The sequence below is a fragment of the Bacillus rossius genome (genome assembly GCF_032445375.1).
Source record: "Bacillus rossius redtenbacheri isolate Brsri chromosome 4 unlocalized genomic scaffold, Brsri_v3 Brsri_v3_scf4_2, whole genome shotgun sequence".
Classification (NCBI taxonomy): domain Eukaryota; kingdom Metazoa; phylum Arthropoda; class Insecta; order Phasmatodea; family Bacillidae; genus Bacillus; species Bacillus rossius.
Window position 1 is genome coordinate 29,756,626 of NW_026962011.1, and position 13,242 is coordinate 29,769,867.

The following is a 13,242-nucleotide window of genomic DNA, read 5'->3' on the forward strand; positions in this document are numbered from 1 at the left end:
AACGTAAGTGTCAACTTAGAATTTCTAACATACTTTCAATTATGACAGTTGAAGGGTTAAAAGCCATTGTTTATTTGTTATAAGACTAACTAATACCCGGCATATGTTGCAATGCCTCAATATTTTTTTTTTGTAATTTGTTTCAAGTATTTAATTAAGTACACATATAGAAAGCATCTTTCTACCTCTCTCTAATTAATTATAGCTCTATCTATCTCTATGTATATATCTATATATCTATCTTTCTTTATATCTATATATACCTCTCTCTATCTCTCTGTCTATATACAACCATGTATATCTCTCTATCTCTCTCCTTTGTATACCTATATCTATACATATGTCTATGGATATATATGTATATATGTGTCACTCTACAGCAATAAAGATATTAAAAATCTATGTGTTACCCATCTTTATTTTACCATGCTAATTACCTGTCATAGGTTTTACATAGGTATATAAAAATACGCGCGTATTCGAATGCGACGCTATGTCTCAATTTCACAGCAATCGGTGAAGAACTTTCAGAGATTAAGATTTTGAACTAAATAACAGTTACATTTTTATTTGAATAAATAATGTTTGAATCTCGTTTCGATTAGTTCTCCCAAGGCCATGTGCATTCCACTGTCATATTAATTTATTTACAATGGATATTGTGACTTGATGTAAGCTTTTGGACATACGCCATTGCTTATCACATGTATGTCTGTAGAAGAAAACTACAAAAAACCAAAAGACAAAAAACACAAATTAAGCAAAAATTGCTGCTGTCAACAGGATATATACATAACATAATAATCCATGACAGGAATATGGTCAATAAACAAAGAAAAACAAAGAAAAATGGACTAAGAGAACGAAAAAAAACCCACAAATGATGAATTGAACCCCAAAAAAATTCAGCATGACAGTTGAAACAAAACAAAAAGACGAATCAAACAACACAATATTTTTCCATTAAACAGAAACAAGCCAGCACAACAATTGAAACGAGACAAAAACACAACAAAAACGAAAAGACGAAACAAACACAATAGTTTTCCACTGTTGTGCTGAATTTTTTTGGGGTTCAATTCATCATTTGTGGGGTTTTTTTTCGTTCTCTTAGCCTATTTTTCTTTGTTTTTCTTTGTTTGTTGACCATATTACTGTCATGGAATATTATGTGGTGTATATATCCTGTTGACAAAAGCAATTTTTGCTTAATTAGTATTTTTTGTCTTTTGGTTTTTTGTAGTTTTCTTCTACAGACATACGTGTGCTTAGCAATGGCGTATGTCCAAAGGCTTACATCAAGTCATGCACTCCCACTGCACAAATCTTTCAAAGATAATCATGGATGTTGTGCCTTCGGACCGTCTTTACCATGCAGTGGATAAACCAACCAGTCCATACACAGCCAGGCGACTCTTGTTAACTTCAACGGCACGCTGACGAAATAATAACCACCGCGTCGTTCATTGCCATTTTTTTGATCACCAGAAAAAAAAATCCGTTCTCCTCTCGCGCCTCAGCGAACCTGTCCTCGATCTACTTCCACGGAGAATTGAAAAGCTTTGCTTGTGACTTTCCCGCCACTCGAGCGTCAACAAGTTCAAGGTCGAAGTCCTCAGACTCTGAGCGAGGTGCTGACAGCAGAGGAGAGAAAGGTCCACAAAACATCTCTCCGTCCTCGAGATGTTTTCTCCGGAAGGCGCCGCGAAAGGCAACTATACGTCTTTTCCGGCGCCTCGTCTTGGTCTCTCGTATACTCGAGTTTATCGATAGCAAGATAATTACTTTGCGCGTACGAGGGTTTATGGTCTTGTACGATTAATCTTGAATTGCTGCTGTTCGCTTCCATCGAGATTTTTATTTTTATTTTTTGTTTTATAAATAGCTGCAATTGTTGGTATTTTTATAATTTTTATCATTTTATTCTAGAACTTGATGGAAAAATTATATATTTATTTTAGTAATTTTCAAAAGAAATTTGTATCTGTATTTAGCTACGAATTACACACTTGTCTCCAATAAAATTAAATTCTCTTAATTTACTCGTTGATTTAAATTTTATAAGCCAATGAAGATGTTTTCATAAATTTTGCATTCTTCAAAAAAAACTAAACCTCGTTAATCATAGAGTACGTTAAATTATCGTTGACTAATCTAATCTGGAAAATTTTATAAAAGTTCAATACATAATTTTGTGTCTGAAACAAATATTATGGTTGCGTTTTTATATGTAAATGTAATTTAATTTTCAGTCTATATTTAAAACCGGAATATGTGTTTCGCTAACTTTATTTATGGCTGTACGTAGAGTGTAATTGGTGTAACGAGGACTCGCCTTACCCGATTAGTGGCGGTGCCTCGCTACCCCTCCCCCTCTCTTTTATACACCATTCCCGGCTCTGTGCCATTGAGCCTGCGTCCAGCACGTTCCCATCTGTGTGAAGTGGAGTAACTAGGACGCCATTGTTCTTGCAACTTCGTGGGATTCTGATGACGCGACACTCGAGGAGGGTGGAACGTGTCAGGTGTACGTAGGACGACGCCGAACACCTGAGAGGGAGCGGTAGAGCGGAGACTGGTCGGCACTGAAGCATCCGTGACTGTGTCTTATGCGACGGAGAGCGAGTGGTGCTAGGCGGTGCGCTGGGACAGGGGTGCGGGATGACAGAGACACCGTCGAGCTGATCTAAACTGTGGACGGACTGAGCACAGGCGGGTTAAGTTGTTGTAATTTAACGAATAGCGTTAATAGGTATAAGGTGGCAAATGAAACTTTATTAAATAATTCGGGCTATCCTTCATGTTCCTGTGACAGTGCTGACAGCCAGGGGCGCAACAACAGGGGGGGGGGGCAAGGGTATTTAGCCCCCCTCTGAAACCTTGGAGTGGGGACCAACGGGGGCAAAGAAAGTGCTGGGTAATAAATTTTTAGATAATAAAACTGCTTAAATAACACCATTTTCCACCTTGAAATACAAATTTTTCCGGGGGAGGACCCCGGGACCCCCCGCTTCAATAGGGGGGAATCTATGATTCTTTATAAAAAAAGGTTTATTGCCCCCCCCCCCCCCTTTTGGAAATTTAGTTGTTGCGCCCCTGCTGACAGCAGAGCCGCTCCGCAGTGCTGCGAGGTGTGACGGGCAGGACGTGTTGCTCCACTGCAGTGGTTGTGTGCTGCGCGCAGGTCGCGGGCCCGAGGACAGGATGTGTTGCCTCACGCGGCTTCACGGCTTGGAGGCGGAGAAGGTTGCAAATACCTGCACCAGTCTTCTCCATTAGCCGTTCCCTGCGGTTTTAGTCCGCACGCTCAAATGCTAGACAATCGTGAGCTGAAAAAAATTTGAACTGCTTATATTTACCAAGTGAACTATCAAATAAAAAAAATGTATCGAGGTGGGCGGATCTGGAGCTGCACTGAAGATGGCAACTGCAACGTTGACCGAAACGTCAGCGAAATCTTCGCCTTCGATGCGGCTACGACGCAGAAACCAAGCAACTCCGGGCAACGGCCGTGACAGCCAGAGATCCTTATGTTTCATGTTTGACTTCCAAGTGCGTTTAGATATGCTCTGGGTCCAGTTGCTGCTAGAGCATTCAATAACTTGATAAAATAACATGTGTTTGTCGTAGCAGCGCTTGGAATCAAATGCACATATCACTGTCACACGAGCTGACGGACAGGTTTGTGGGCAAACACCAGAGCCTTAGTTACCGACGCTACTGTAATGTTAACTTTGTATTATTTAATTGTAGAATCAAATTCCTTATGTATCATAAACCTTACTTATTAGAATGTCAACAAACACTAATATCAACATTTATTTTATTTTAATAATTTATTTTTTATACTTTTGACTTATGAATCAATTACCAAAACTATTGTCAAGTTTTAAGTTCCTGGAACCGTCTTTAACTTCGAACTCGATGGAGGTTGTACCATCGACTACGGGAACCATGACGTCAGCGTCGACGATGTTGGAGCAGATCCCGTTGGTAACGGCGACGTCAACACTGGAGGAGACTTCAACAGACGTGATACCATCAGCAGATGAGACTTTAATGCCGGTAGTGCTGGCTGTACAGGAAACCTAAACGAACACTGTTACACCCACAATTACATCGACATCTGGTTCGGGTTCGTCTTCAACTAGGCATCCTTGTGGCTACTGCAATATGACGTTTGTATTTGCACATGATGTACGGAGACATGAGAGGAGTAAATTGTACGAGAATCCTTCTCGCATGAATTTTCGCTGTGATGAGTGCCATAAATGGTTTACTCGAATTGAAAATTTGCGCCGACTTGCGAAAAACTGTAAAGGTGAAGTCCGTGTGCCTACTGTTGAACTACCTGTAGAAAGTTCGACTCCTCGGTTTAGATTGGTGACTCGTGAGCGTACAATAAAATAAAACAGATGTGCAGCAACCGATTGCTATGACGTCTGGACATTAAAATAAACCTAAGACTGTGTTCGGTGCATTACAGGTGAATAATAATGGCTTCTATTTGGCAATGTCTCCATTTCGTGGAACATTGAAAGACTACTATTATCTAAATACGTTAAGTGAGTCGAAGGACATTTGTAATTTTCTAGATGATATCAGACAGGACATAATCAATCAGCTTACTGATGATGTAGCAACAAACGGTCCATTAAAATATAACTTTTGGTTGGACTGTATATATGGTAAGCCGTATCCGTTCGATGACAAAATGAAGAAGTGTGCATTCTAGACATCGGCTGCAGTAATTTACAGTTCTAACAATGTGAAGCAAACTGTTAAACACGGTGTCCAGAAACTCTGTCAAGAAGAGGACTATGTCAGTAAAGGTTCTGGCTGGTCTATGTCTAGTATAAACCGATTGGAGCTAAGAATTAGTCATTTCACGCCTATGCGGACCTAAATGTTTGTAAGATTGCTAACCTTCGCCGGTGATCCTGTAGTAGAATAGAAATTAAGTAATAAAATGTATTTTGTGAAAGAACTTGTGGTGTTTTATTTCTCGAACCTGTCACTATTATGTTAAATTGTTGTTACATTTAATTTTTTGCATCATCCAGGATCGTACCAAGGAGCTAAGTCGATCTAGTTAATAAGTATATTGATTGAAAATTTATTTAATGAATTTTGAATTGTTTCCAAATTTATAGGTCAACAAATACAAATTTCCAATATGGCGGTCATAATGGCTTACTGGAGGCTGGTAGAAGAGGATGTTAAATCTCTTTTAAGATTTTGAACATGATTTATTGAAATTATTATTTTTTACATAAAATTAAACATTATTGCATCGATTAAATATCTAACCAAGGACAGGAACTGATCGAATCAATTTGTTAATTGATTGTAAATTGTTTTGGTGAATTTTGGAATTTTTCCCGAATTTGTAGCTAAATAATTACACTATTCCAAGATGGCACCCAAATGACAAGATGGTGAGTGTCACAGTAATAATAAATGATTACTGCACTCTAGTGGGTAAGAATTAAACTAACATGATGTCAACGCACTCTAGCAGATGAAAACAAGATGGTGACTTCCAGCAGATGTAGACAAGATGGTGGACATGAATCATCAGACTGTTTTTGAATATCGTACAAGCAGAAGATATGGCGCTTAAATGGTTCGATCGCAGTCTTTGGTATTACTCATAGTTTATGAGCGCCGAATCAAAAACCAAGTAGTTTTGAATCCATTATAATATGGGATGTCTCATACCCAAAGTGTTTATGCGTACGACAGTTATTCTAAGTAAAACTATAGTTTCATTACACTTAATTTTTCTTTTATAGAAATATTTTGGCGTCAAGTGTACATTTTAAAGTTTGTATTACAAAATTAAAAAAATATATGATTTTCATAGTGTTTGTAGGTAGCAAAGAAAATGTTAAACTAACATTCTTCTCTTATTATTTCAGTCATGTTAAACTCGTCAGTAACTTTCTCAATTAACACAAGCAACTTTCTTACTGTTTATGGCACACATCGTAAATGTAAGCTCACGAAATCCCTAGGGTTTAAGGTTTTAAAGGCCAAAGCAATTGCTTTCCCGATATGAAACCACGCATTGTTACTTCGCACTTTATGGACTTACTCTTTACACCGTCGTACGTAATAGAGTTGTATAACACAGTAAATAAAGGAGACTTAACAACTTTGAGCTTTAGAGTTTCCAACCTTTGATGAGAGTTTAAATTAAGTATGTACATATAGCGAAGATGCAGTACTTGTCTATTTAACTCTGCTTCCACGTGCAAAGTCATTATGTTTGTTGTTATAGTAACATCTCCGTGGGGAAATACCTATCTATTATTAATTACTTAGCATAAGACAAGCAAGCACACTCGCTTCCAGGGATATTAGTATTGTTTGGTTGGATATAATAGCAAATTTGTATTCTTAATTTTTTTAATATGCTTCAGCTAGTACATATACTTATGAGTTTTTCAATATATTGACACTGACATTTAAGTTGTCGCCGATTTGAACTGGAAGCTGACTGGAGGTGTCCACATTTTACTGATGCACTCAAATATGTATGTATTGTCTAAGTTAGGATATTTATCTTCAAATTTTAACGCCATGAGTGAATGTCTTAGTCGGGCAAACAAAATATGCATTATAAAAAGTATTTTAAATTAATACTAATAATATTACGGATATTTTTCGAACTAATGCTATTCCTTTGGTTACCAATAATTTAATATCTTAGTTCAATGCCAGTTTTAACATGTGTTTGCCGGGAATTTTTCAATGACCTTGCCTACCTGGTCGCCCAGATATCCAGAGGAACAGCGCGGTTTAAGACTGCTTGAGATATCTCTGTGGCGTCTGCTTACGAAGGTTTAAATGGTCGAAATGATAGTTCTTTATTCGCTTTAAGTAACTGAAACGTGTTTCCTTGAAGAGAGAGAAAGTGGCTAAACGCGATGTTTCAAGCATAATGAACTTACATCACACTTATATCTTTATTTCTACACCTAAAAAAAAAAATTGTGTAAAATTGTATGCTGTTTCTCACCTCGCAAAGTGAAGGCAGCGCACTAGTTTGGAGCCTGGCATTTAGGGGTGACGCCACGTTATGTACACCAGCCAGTGTCGCCGTTATTCCGTCTCTGACAACAAACATACCTCTTCAGGCAGGATGTGTGTGTTTGTATCCGGCGCCGCCCAAGAGAGCTTGCTCGGACAACTGACGCTCGCGTGTGTCCGGGGTTGGCTTGCACCACTCAAAATAACATACCGTCTTCGCTGATATTTTGCAACTTTTTGACGTGAAAACGTCTAATAAATCGATGAACGCAGGCTGCACGCACGAAAAAGTGTCCCGTTAAGCACATTGTCCCGTTACGATGTGTCCCGTTACGCTCAAAGTACGCTTGCGTCGCATCTATCTCTCTTCCACTCGATTGGAACAACCATCGATTTGACTTTTTCGAGGCACATTAAACTTGAAACACTCCCATTCGTTTCATACTTTTCCTATCATCGTCCTATCCTTAACAGAATAACACAGATTGGAAGAAGTTAAATAGCAAACATGTATAAAAGTTATAGTTAAAATAATCTGTTCGTTAAAGTAATAAACATATTTGAATTAATGAGTGCAAATGAAAGTAAATTTATCAATTAAATTGTATATTTCATTTCACTCCTTCTTTGTATCCATACAAAATAGTGATAATTCAATAAAAATGATTCAATTGTATTCATAAAAGTATGCAATTATTTCATCAATGTTTTGTTATGATATCACGTTAAACTATCGTCCGTAAACCGACTTTACAGACAACCATTTTTTTTTTTTTTTTCATTATTGCGAGGGGGGGTTGAGGCTGTATTGCGTACCAACCGCGCTCTGTATTACTCTTCGCCGCGGCTCAACCAATTAAGAGGGGGGGGGGAATAATTCAACTGTTCTTTTGAAAATAGTAATTTTTACCTGAGTTGGTTTCGACAAATTTTGAGTGTAATAAAAAAATAGTGAATTTCTTTTTTTCTCTATTTCTCACATGAGAGGTGATTAGAACCGCTTGTAAATAAATTAAGTAACATCTTTAGCAATAAAATATTCCCGTTAATCAAATTGATAAATACTTCCTTCGCCTGAAGTCACGACTGAACTCTTACCACTAAACGTGCTTAAGTGATATTATACAGCCATTATGAGCTTTGACGTTAACGTGTTAATTGGCAAGTAATAAAGGCAAGACCCTCTCCAACTCAAAGACCTCTTCAGGAAACTTACCCACGACCTGAGTTTGCAAGGAGTCGCCTGACTCCTAGCTGCGGGCGTGGCTCCGCCTTTCTCCCGCGCGCGACGGCTCGTGTGACGGCTCCGGAGAAAGTGAAGGTCCCGCCTCCCGTGCCAAGAGTACCGGGTCTCCGGGTCACTTCCGCTGCTACAGTCTGCCTGCGGTGCCAGGAGTACCGGGTCTCCGAGTTACTTCCGCTGCTACAGTCTGCCTGCGGTGCCAGGAGTACCGGGTCTCCGGGTTACTTCCGCTGCTACAGTCCGCCTGCGGTGCCAAGAGTACCGGGTCTCCGGGTTACTTCCGCTGCTACAGTCTGCCTGCGGTGCCAGGAGTACCGGGTCTCCGGGTCACTTCCGCTGCTACAGTCTGCCTGCGGTGCCAGGAGTACCGGGTCTCCGAGTTACTTCCGCTGCTACAGTCTGCCTGCGGTGCCAGGAGTACCGGGTCTCCGGGTTACTTCCGCTGCTACAGTCTGCCTGCGGTGCCAGGAGTACCGGGTCTCCGGGTCACTTCCGCTGCTACAGTCTGCCTGCGGTGCCAGGAGTACCGGGTCTCCGAGTTACTTCCGCTGCTACAGTCTGCCTGCGGTGCCAAGAGTACCGGGTCTCCGGGTCACTTCCGCTGCTACAGTCTGCCTGCGGTGCCAGGAGTACCGGGTCTCCGAGTTACTTCCGCTGCTACAGTCTGCCTGCGGTGCCAGGAGTACCGGGTCTCCGGGTTACTTCCGCTGCTACAGTCCGCCTGCGGTGCCAAGAGTACCGGGTCTCCGGGTCACTTCCGCTGCTACAGTCTGCCTGCGGTGCCAAGAGTACCGGGTCTCCGGGTCACTTCCGCTGCTACAGTCTGCCTGCGGTGCCAGGAGTACCGGGTCTCCGAGTTACTTCCGCTGCTACAGTCTGCCTGCGGTGCCAGGAGTACCGGGTCTCCGGGTTACTTCCGCTGCTACAGTCTGCCTGCGGTGCCAGGAGTACCGGGTCTCCGAGTTACTTCCGCTGCTACAGTCTGCCTGCGGTGCCAGGAGTACCGGGTCTCCGGGTTACTTCCGCTGCTACAGTCTGCCTGCGGTGCCAGGAGTACCGGGTCTCCGAGTTACTTCCGCTGCTACAGTCTGCCTGCGGTGCCAGGAGTACCGGGTCTCCGGGTTACTTCCGCTGCTACAGTCCGCCTGCGGTGCCAGGAGTACCGGGTCTCCGGGTCACTTCCGCTGCTACAGTCCGCCCGCGGTGCCAAGAGTACCGGGTCTCCGGGTTACTTCCGCTGCTATAGTCTGCCTGGTGCTTGGATGGCAGTGAAGCCACTGCTGCCACACTCATACTGCCCATCAGCTTGCAAATATTACAATTATTATTTTGTATATCTTCGATGTTTATCATAATTTTAATTTTACAACATGTATAAATTTTCTATGACCACAAAATACTTAATTTTTTTGATGGTTTATTACGGTTTTATACAATCTGAAGAAAAAAAAATTGTCTTTTCACTTCTAAAAATCAACCTTTTGTAGTAGTCGGTCAGAATAAATTTCAAGGTGTTTTCTTCCATTAATTATCTCCTATTTTGACACATTGTCAAAAAAATTCAATTTTCTGAAGGACTTTATATTTCCATTTTATTTAATATTAACGAATTTTAATTTTTTTAAATTTTAAGTTATATGCCAAACCATCAACCAGAATAAAAAAATTAACGAAAATAATGATCAAATCAATGTGTCTAGTTTTCCATATAAGATTAAAAATAAAGCTGAATTTGCATACATTAAGTGATAAAGTGTACATATATCAACCACATGGATTGAATAAATGCATTATTTCTGGAAAAAAAATTTCCAAAATTTGCCTGAGTATGGTTTGGATTTTGGAACAAGTTTAATATTTTTCCTGTGTTAAACTTCGTCTTTAACATTAAAATAAACGTTTATTCCGCGGTTTATTTTAGTGACGAAACCATAACTGAAATTAAAGTTTGGCTTTATTGTCGAGTTCACCTAGGAGCTTCATATACCATAGGCATGTCATATTGAACTACAAAAAAAAAAACACGAACATCATTACAACCATGCATGTACATCATTACTTCTGTATTCTCGTGCGATTGCAGAGGACGCGCTAGAGGCCTGCCGAAGGCGAGACCGCAGAGTGCAGAGAGTATCTTCAACTGGGAACATGTCTCGTTGCGGAGATTCGCCCGAGGCTGGACTTGAAGACGTGACTTCTCCAACAACGTGTTCCCTAAGACCTTGGCCTCTAGCGAATGCAGGCGAAAGTAAACACGGAGAAGTCCTGGGAAGCAACGGAAGGAGAGATCGGCCCGGGTGCGTTATTATTGGTCCGGTGTCTCTTCCTCTACCTCCCCGCCCTTCGCTACCCGCTAGCCAACCCGGAGCACCGCTTTCCAGCCGCCACACCTGGAGTTCCCGGAGTCCTGGCGCCGGCGAGCGTGACGTCACAGCTCCCAGTCCTCGCCTGTACATGCGTCATCCCCGCGCTCAGACCTCGCGACTTCGACTGCTCTGTAGTTTAAGTAAAATAGGCGTACAGTTCCACAGGCTTAAGGTGGGTTTACGATTGAAAATTAAGAATTAAGACTTAAGACTTAGTCGTGTACTTACCATATGACTCTATGTAAACTAGTGGAATGGTTTATGATTGTCGTGTGTGAATTTTGACGGGTCGTGTGCGAACCATATGATGACTTAAGACTTAAAAGAAATGGTTATATTTTATATTTTTCGTTAAGACTTAAGGGAAGCGACCAATCACAACAAACCGGAACCTTTCAGGTGGAAGTTAATGACTTGGTATTGTACCGAGCGAGGCAGTATTTTTGGTTAGAATTCGTATATTTGTAATTTGTAATCATCATCCATTTCGAAAAATAGATATCCCATTTGTCAATAACCTATTTCAAACCTGCTTCTCCATTTCGAACAATGGCCGACCTCGACCATGTGTTTTGTGCTGTGATTGGTTGGAATTAACGACCCCACCCGCACACGGAATGTTTTGAATGTTTCATTATTGTGATACAGGCCATTAAATCACGTCGTTACAAAAAATTAAAGTTACTTGTTTATGTTTTTTTTAAATTATTAGTTTGTAATTGTAATTAAAAACCTAATAAGGTTAAATGGTCTTCGCATTATAGGTCCATGTTTCCCAGATATTCTATATTTATATCATTTTTTAAAATATCAATGAGAAAAAAATTTTTCCGTGCATTAAATATTTTATTGTTTATTTTCTGAAGCATATGCTTAACAGTTAAATTTGGCCCACCCGGGAATTTTGACGCTTGTTCATAAGGTCATATGTTGATACGTTGAAATGCGCGTTGTTTTACATAATGTGGTGCTTACGGGCGATGTAGCTTTATGAGTGCGTGGCAGTCTCGCCTTGTGTTTCTCGGATCTGCTCGGTGATCTCGGGGTTGCAAATGTCACGTTGTCTCCGCGCTCGGCTGGAAAGAATCTGCGTGCGTGAAATTCCCTAAGCGTAGTAACGGTGGGCGAATATGGCCCGCGTACCATGTGTGTCATTGCTCATTAGCACAAAGCGGGGAATATCATCATTAGTTCTGTATCAGTGATCTGCATCTCAAGAATTTACTTTTGTTAAGTACCGTTAGTTTGTTTAGTGTAAGAATGTTCATCATTAAAGAAAGATCTATATAAAGGGAATAAAATCATTTCAAAGACTTTACGTCGATCAATAATCAGCTAAAACCAATTTTTAATTGGGTCAGTTATGAAAATTGCTTAACTAATTTATTATCTCTTCAGGACTTATATTAAACTGCCTTGAGTGCTCTACAAAGCTGTGTTGATTGGCTGTCTTGGACTTTGTTTTAAAATTTTCCCAATAAAACTAATTAAACATACTTGTATAAAAAAAATGTGTTAGCGTTTGGTAACAAATGTTACACAACAGCTATATTTTTTCTTCGAATTGATGAAAGGATAGCATAGCATATTAAATGCAATTGCCTTGAGGTACGATCTCAGTCACTTTAAAGTGCTGTGATGTATTGCAATGTGAACGACAGTCCCCGGGCCGTCACACACAGCAGGCTCGAGCGAGGGCCTCTACCCCCTCTACAGGCAGTAACCCCGGCCTGGTCCCGCCCAGCAGTGACGTCAGCACGACGGTGCGATGGACGGAGAAAGCCGTATACGCGGCGAGGAGAGAGGTCCGTGTATCCGGCTCTGCTGCTTCCGACAAGGAAAAAAAATAACTTGTCTACCGGCACATCACTGCGAGAAAACAGGATTCTCAAACGCAGTGCAAAGTTGTTCGCATAGGTTTTTAAATTCGTATATTTATGGTCAGAGGTCAAATTGTCATTTTATTACCAAATTGCTATTTATTTCAAGTGCCGTTATTTAAACGTGAGCAATCCTCGTAGTTAGGTTTTTTTTTGTTTACTATTATGTATTTTTATTTTGTGTTTGTTTTTACTAGTAAATATTATTTTCCTGTGTTTTAGTGTGGAACCAGATGGTCAGAACCTTAACTTTACAACATTTAAAAAAATAATAATACGAGTTATATATAATTAAATAAGTAAATTACTAACAAGAAAAAATCAACCTTGGCCAAATTAATTTTTTTACCTACTGTAGTTTAATTCTACCAACTATTTGTTACGGCACCAGAGCGAACAGCAATAAAAAGTGGAACTGACATCGCGACCGAACGAGCCGGCGCGCCAGGCAGTCGGCAGGCGTCAGTACTCCGCTGCGCTGCTGGTGGCGGGCTCGCAGGGGACCAGACTCCAGCTGATGGGCATTTGAGGAGAGGTCACAATGCTGACGACCGCACGTGTGCGTGCGGTTGAATCGCCATGCGTGAACCACGTGGTGATGTGAGGTGGCCACGGTGTAGAGTGGTTTTGTGGAGTGTTGTTGCTTTGAATGGCCGGCAGATCCATTCCTCGGGGAATCACGCCGTCAACAAAACAGCGGTGTCGTGGAACTTGCCCG